Genomic DNA, 7700 nt, shown 5'->3' on the forward strand with positions numbered 1-7700 from the left:
TAGCAAGTGCAGAATGGTGGTGGAATGTGCATTTGGCCGTTTAAAAGGTCGCTGGCGCACTTTACTGACTCGCTCAGACCTCAGCCAAACCAATATCCCCATTGTTATTGCTGCTTGCTTTGTGCTCCACAATCTCTGTGAGAGTAACGGGGGAGACGTTTATGGCGGGGTGGGAGGCTGAGGCAAATTGCCTGGCTGCTGATTACGCGCAGCCAGACACCAGGGCGACTAGAAGAGCACACCAGGAAGCGTGGCGCATCAGAGAAGCTTTGAAAACCAGTTTCATGACTGGCCAGGCTACCGTGTGAAAGTTCTGTTTGTTTCTCCTTGATGAAAACCCGCCCCCTTTATTGACTCATTCTCTGTAGGCAACCCACCCTCCCCCTTCAATCACAGCTTGCTTTCAAAGGCAATAAAGTCACTATCATTTAAAAATCATGTATTCTTTATTAATTGATTATAAAAAGAGGGAGAGAACTGACAAGGTAGCCCGGGTGGGGTTTGGGAGGAGGATCGGAGGGAAGGAAAAGGCCACTAAAAAAAGGTTAAAATAATGACAGCCTTTTGCTTGGGCTGTCCACTGGGGTGGAATGGGAGGGTGCACGGAGCCTCCTCCCCCCCCGCCGCGTTCTTACACGTCTGGGTGAGGAGGCTATGGAACATGGTGAGGGGAGAGGGGGGGGTTATACAGGGGCTGTAGCGCCAGTCTGTGATCCTGCTGCCATTCCTGAAGCTCCACCAGACGCCGGAGCATGTCTGTTTGCTCACACAGCAGCCCCAGCATTGCATCCTGCCTCCTCTGATCTTCCTGCCGCCACCTCTCATCTCGAGCGTCTCTCCTCTCCTCACGTTGGTCCCTTCTGTCCTCACATTGGTCCCTCCTGTCCTCACGTTCACTGGCATCTTTCCTATACTTTGAAACCGTGTCCTTCCACTCATTCAGATGAGATCTTTCATTGCGGGTGGATTCCAAGATTTCCGCGAACATCTCGTCTCGCGTCCTCTTTTTCCGACGCCTTATCTGAGATAGCCTTCGGGACGGAGGAGGGAGACTTGAAAAATTTGCAGATCCTGGAGGGAGGGAGGGAAAAAAGGAGAGAATTTTTTAAAAAGATACATTTTACAGAACAATGCTTATACTCTTTCACGGTGAACAACACTATTCACATTACATAGCACATGTGATTTCTGTGCAAGGTCGCATTTTGCCTCTTAATATTGAGTGCCTGTGGCTTTGCTGCTAGAGATCACAGACGCAGGTCCGGGCAACAGAATTCGGCTTGCATGCGGCCATGGTAAGCCATTGTCTTTCGGCTTCTGCGTCCTCCTTTCCCACATACCAAGCAAAGCCTGTTAAGCGCTGCGGTTTTCCTGTTAACCTTCAGCAGCAGAAAACAAACTAACTCCCACCCCCCCCCGCCCCATCCAATTCTCTGGGATGATTGCTTTATCCCTCCCCGCACCGCGTGGCTGGTATCAGGGAAGATCCCTGCTAGCCACATGTGAAAAGCTTAACGCCAATCTCCAGGTCTACAAAAACTCTTCCATTAAACCAGCAGTGAAACAAAAGAGCAAAGTGCGACAGTGCAGGACACCATGCAAGTGGCAGGGGGGCCTTAAAGTCAGGTGAGGTATGTCTTGTCTCTGCTCTGCCTCTTCCGGTTCGTGGGCATTCTGGCGCTTAGTGCTGAGACTGTGAAAGATACCAGGAGCAATAGAGGGCTCAAAAGAGCTGTGGTCCCAGGTACCACTGTTCTCAGTGCCCTGAGCTGGGCTCTGGGCGGGGAATGGCATCCGGGAGTACAGCAGGGAAGAGGAAGAGTTGTTCCCAGTAGCCTATGGGCTGCATAGCATGGCTGGCTGCTGCCCTAATAGTAGGATGTGCTGCTACTGGGCATTTTGGCTTTGTATTGCCTCCAGGAGTTGCCTCTGCATCTCCCGGTCTTTTTCCATACTACCTTTGGCCATGGTAATGCTTTCCCTGGCAACTGCCACACTGTCCTTTGCCACTGCAATGATCTCCACAGAGAGCTCGTCAGATTTCCCTGTCCTCAGATGGGCTCCACCTCTCCGTATTTTGGAGGGGGTTTGGGGTCTTTGACCCCAAACATTTAATCACAAATCTTCTGTGTTCTCTCCCTCAGGTTTGGCAGCCACTTGGCCATTGATAAGGGCCCTGTCGTTGAGGGTCTGGCCAGTGCAGGTGCTGTAGGGGTATATAAAAAATAACAAGCTGTTGTTCATGTTCTTGGGAGGCTGATCTCTTTTTTTTTTTTTTCCCCTTACATGCATTTTTGGCTTTACCTCACTGAGATTCTTCCCAGCCTTGGGAAAGCTTTGAGATAAATGGTGTATGCATTGGGATTTTTGTCTGTGCAATATCTGCTGTGTGGCTTTGCTGTTGTGCCTGGGAGGTTGGGGGTGGAGATAGGGTTGGGAATTACATTCCCAGTCTGGCTTTGAAGTTTTGCTATCCCTTGGAGATACTTATATGGTGTTGGAGGGGTTAGCAGAGTTAATTGGGGGAAATCTAGGTAGTAATTCCTTTTAGACTGTCCTAACTCTGGATGACGATACACTGAGATTGGTGACTAGGAGTCACAGAACAGCCTTATTCAAAAAGGCAAAGGGCAAACCAGCGAGATACACTGCGATACACCTATTTTCCCCAATACTAATTTCCCCCTACTGTTACTCACATCTTCTTGTCAACTGTCTGAAATGGACCACTCTTATTACCACTTCAAAAGTGATCTTTCCTCTCTTGGTAGCCTGCTGTTAAGTGAATTGTCTCGTTAGACTGACCTCACACTTGGTAAGGCAACTCCCATCCTTTCATGTATTTATACCTGCTCCTGTATTTTCCACTTCATGCATCTGATGAAGTGGGTTCTAGCCCACGAAAGCTTATGCCCAAATAAATGTTAGTCTCTAAGGTGCCACAAGGACTCCTTGCTGTTTTTGCTGATACAGACTAACAGAGCTACCACTCTGAAAACTGTGACGTTCTTCACCAAGATGGTCCCCCCCAGTATTGCAGGAGTAGGAGGGAGTTACCAGCTATGCCAGTGAGTAAGACCAGGCAGCAATTCCTCATAATCTTCAAACAAAAATTGAACAATTTCTCAGCATTAGATTTTGCTTTATCTCCCCTGCAGACATATTTAAATCGCGGAGAAAGATAGATAGAGATCTGCAATGATTGCCTGAAGCACAGTGTTACCATCTGCAAGAATGTATGTTACAGGGCATTTATAGGAGCGCTGTACTCTCTGTGGCTTTACGTGTAAAGTCAGAATGCTAATGTGATGCTCTGTACCTCAGGGAAACACCCTGCTCCCCCATGTTCATCCTTATAATATGATTGTGTGGTATCCAATGCAAAGTTTGTCATGTGGGGTGTCTTTGGAAGGCTCATGGTGTACTTAACATTGTTGTTATAGTAATGTTATAGGTTGTAATTTCATGTATATAGTTCTGATGGTGAAAAAGTGTCTTCATGGCTTAAAGTAAGCCCAGGCAAAAACTCTCCAGAAGCAGAGGGGCAGTTCACACCTCATCAGGGCATGTCTGGGACAAACCCAGACCAGCATCACAGGAACAAAGGACACTGGCCTAGGCAGCAACAAAGTGGAAGGTGATCAGGAACAGTCAACATGGATTCGCCAAGGGCAAGTCATACCTGACCAACCTGATTGCCTTCTATGATGAGCTAACTGGCTCTGTGGATATGGGGAAAGCAGTGACCGTGATATATCTTGACTTTAGCAAAGCTTTTGATACGGTCTCCCTCAGTATTCTTGCCAGCAAGTTAAAAAAGTATGGATTGGATGAATGGACTATAAGGTGGATAGAAAGCTGGCTAGATCGTTGGGCTCAATGGGTAATGATCAACGGCTCAATGTCTAGTTGGCAGCTGGTATCAAGCGGAGTACCCCAGGGGTCGGTCCTGGGGCCGGTTTTATTCAATATCTTTATTAATGATCTGGATGATGGGATGGATTGTAGCCTCAGCAAATTCGCAGATGGGGGGGGGACACTAAGCTGGGGGAGAGGTAGATATGCTGGAGGGTAGGGATAGGGTTCAGAGTGACCTAGACAAATTGGAGGATTGGGCCAAAAAAAATCTGATGAGGTTCAACAAGGACAAGTGCAGAATCCTGCACTTAGGACAGAAGAATCCCATGCACCGCTACAGGCTTGGCAGCTGAGGGAAGATGAAAGGAAAATAGGTACATGGGCATTTGCCTTCCCTGTTGAGGGCCTGAAAACTGTTAGTAGTCCAGGTGTTAGCATGAGATGGAGGCCAACTGTCCTGCTGAAGTCCTGCCATCTTGGAAAGGTGTATGGCAAGGGGTGAAATGGGAACAGGCAGCATGGGCTGATGGGTGGAGGCAGGGACCTCAAGAAGACTTCTAGTTCAATCTGCCTCTAATGGCTGTGGGGCATCCAGAACAGAAGCTATCAAAGCAGTATAATAAAAATGTAAAAACCTTATATGTTGAGGTTTCCTCTATAGTAGCGTTTCTCAAACTGGGGTCTGCAAGGGTACTCCAGCAGGTCCACGGGCTCCCCTGATCAACTCCTCTCCCTCCCTCTCAGCACGGCCTGGGGCTGAGTGGGGGGTTTGGGGGTCCATGAAAAAATTTAAATAAAAATGGGGGTCCTCAGGTTGCTAACGTTTGAGAACCGCTGCTCTATAGGATCAGCCTCCTCTGTCCTGGTCTGGGAATTATGGTTGGTTGCTGCAGGGCAGGAATCAGACTTGCCTTCTACTTCGCCACCATCAGGGGCCAGACTCTCAAAGAGATCCTGGCCTTCTGGGGCGCTCTCTTCACTGGCCTCCTTGTACTCATCCGTTGATGGATCTTGCTGCTCATCCTTGGGTGGGGAAGGCAGCCACAAGTGCCTGGGTTGGGTGATCATGTGGTTGTGTAAAATCCTGTCCAGCTCCTTGAAAGATGCATCAATTAGGTGTCCCCTCAGGGATTTTTTTTCCCGGTTGTTCCTTACTGTAATGTAGATGCTCCTGAGCTGTTTGCTCTTTATCCAGCACTGTTCAGCATCCCAGTCACAGCCCTGACCAGACATCTGTCTAGCAATGTCCACAAAAGGTCTGTATTCCAGGGGCTCACCCCAAGAGCTTCCCGCACTAATGCTTCTCTCCAGATGGTGATAAGATCCAGGTTCTCAGCATGACTCCAAGTGGCTGTTTGAGGCACTTGGTAGGACTTCTGGAGTATTAGTACAGTTATTGTAATAAACTCGAATCCAGGAGTGAATGGACAAAATCTGGCTGTGTGCCTGTTTATAAACGGGGGAGGGGGATATTCAGTCAACTTGACCTCTGAGTAGGGGAGGGCACACAGGTAAACAGACAGGTCAGTAACAGTCTCCTGCAAAGCAGTTGGGGCGGGGGGGAGAAGCTACTGGAAGACTGCCAAAGTAGTTCGCAGCAGCATTGTGTACACACAAATGATAGAACAGACTAACTCGCTTTGCAGCAAAGTTAGTTCACTTTGAAAGAGAATGCCGTAGTTTGTGATAAATGTAGAGTCGGTGCACTACAATGAATTTTGTTGTGTGTAGATAAGTCTTTTAAAAGTGGATTAACTCAAAAAGCTGCGGATTAACCACACTGTATAGACAAGTCTTTAGTGCCCATTGTGGGTTTTGACGAGGTGCGGACCTCTGCCTGCTAAAGCAAGTCAATGAACACTGCTGGAAGCCAACGCTTTTGGTATATAGCATGCTGTGTGGCAAATGTCTGTCTGGTAGCTGTTACAGAGGTGGCTGTATTTCAGTGTTAAAGTGGTTGTATGTACAAACTGCATGTTTGTGAAGCATTTTAGGTTGAAAAACACTGTATGAATGAAAGAATAACAGATATTTGCATCTATGCGGCACTTTCATTCCAAAAAGTTTTTCTAATCCAGTGATAACCTCTGTCAGTGCAGTCTCCCTTCCCGTTTACAAAATAATTTGTCCTGACCCAATCTCAAGAGAGCACCAGTGCCATCAATTTCCCATCAGTAGCGCCACCAGTGAAGGGACAATATTGCCACTAGAATACTGCAGTTGATAATGATTAAATTTAAATGAGGGAGTTGAGTTGTAAATGCACCAGGTGCATGCTCATATTTAATTGCATCTAGTGGAAAGTGAAAAGGAGACTAAATAAATGAACCATGTAAACCAATACAAGATTCCAACAATCTATGGAAGCTTGTTGGATGTAGGAGAGGACAATACTCTGTCAGTGGAGTATCTCTCTCTAACAAACTGGTCCACAGACTAGAAAAGCTGCAGAACCCCTACAATCTGTTATTGGCTTCCTACTTACCCCATGGGAATCTTTTTCACTTCAAATAGGTTAAGACGATATTCTAAAGGTATGTCTGTCTAGGTATGTATATGGTCCCATACGCCCTAGTATCTGAGGACCCCACAACCATTAATGGAGTATTTATTTCCATAGTATTGATGGGGAAACTGAGTCACAGACCGCTTTAAATGACTTGCTCAAGTTCACAGGGTAGCTGTAACAGAGCCAGGAACTGGATTTAGGCGGTATAGGTTCCAGTCCAGTGGCCAACCACCCATCTTTCACAACAAAACACTTTCGGGTGACAACAGTAGTGCTCATGCCTCTAAAGGGGAAGGCGGTAAGGGGGCCTGAAACTTGTTCCCTCCTCTCCCCGGCGCTGGGCGTCATTTCTCCACACCGTGTTTCCAATGAGCGTGGCACTCCTGGGATCCGGATTCATCCCCCCGCGCCTGCCTGCGCCGCTGCACGCCAGACATATGGGATCAATCAGGGCTCTCGGTGCCGCTGCGTTTGCTTGGGGAATGCGGACAGGCTGAGCGCGCTGGGGGCTCTGGTGCCCTGGAATCCAGTCAGCAGCAACTGGAGCCCAGGGGAGGGGAGAGCCAGGAGAGGAGCCGCTGATCTCGCCGGCCCCCTTCCCTTCCACCCCGCAGTAGGCGGCGAGAGGCAGCGAGCGAGCACCGACGGGGACCCGTCCCCTTTGCAGCCGCGAGTGCCAGAGACGGGGGCTGCCGCGCGTCCTGCTGTGAATGGGGCAGAGCGCAGGGCGCTGATCCCCGGCCAGGGCGCGGCGCCCGGAGCCGAGCGCGGAGTGCCCGCCGGCGGCGCTCTGCCCGGGGCGGGGGCCCGGACCATGTGGCCCCTGCTGGCTCTCTGCTGCTGGGGGGGCCTGGCGCTGGGCTGGGCGGGCGCGCAGCAGCCCCCGCTCAACTTCACCGCCCTCGCCCTGGCCGCCTCGCGGGTGGCCCTGCAGCCGCCGGACACCACGGCCGCCAAGGTGGAGAGGCTGGGCCGCTCCTTCAAGCGCCAGGTGCGGCGGCTGCGGGAGCGCAGCGGGCGGCTGGAGCTGGTCTTCCTGGTGGACGAGTCCTCGAGCGTGGGGCCCGCCAACTTCCTCAGCGAGCTGCGCTTCGTCAAGAAGCTGCTCTCCGACTTCCCCGTGGTGCCGGCCGCCACGCGCGTGGCCATCGTCACCTTCTCCTCCAAGAGCAACGTGGTGCCGCGCGTGGACTACATCTCCCAGCGCCGGGCGCGCCAGCACAAGTGCGCGCTGCTCAGCCGCGAGATCCCGGCCATCGCCTACCGCGGCGGCGGCACCTACACCAAGGGCGCCTTCCAGCAGGCGGCGGTAAGGGGCGGGGCGGGGCGCGCA

General features: G+C 50.6%; 1 protein-coding gene across 1 annotated transcript in view; it reads left to right on the top strand.

Annotated features, from left to right (window-relative positions):
- The first annotated feature begins 7325 nt into the window (after positions 1–7325).
- LOC113405318 (sushi, von Willebrand factor type A, EGF and pentraxin domain-containing protein 1-like) overlaps positions 7326–7700 on the top strand; it is a 169722-nt gene continuing 169347 nt past the window's right edge. Inside the window, exon 1 of the mRNA XM_026646401.2 lies at positions 7326–7676. The gene's annotated coding sequence lies outside the window, so the exon portion shown is untranslated. The remainder of the gene's footprint in view (positions 7677–7700) is intronic.

This window comes from Terrapene carolina, unplaced genomic scaffold (assembly GCF_002925995.2).
Source record: "Terrapene carolina triunguis isolate 2854851 unplaced genomic scaffold, T_m_triunguis-2.0 Scaffold35022, whole genome shotgun sequence".
In the NCBI taxonomy this organism is placed as follows: domain Eukaryota; kingdom Metazoa; phylum Chordata; order Testudines; family Emydidae; genus Terrapene; species Terrapene triunguis.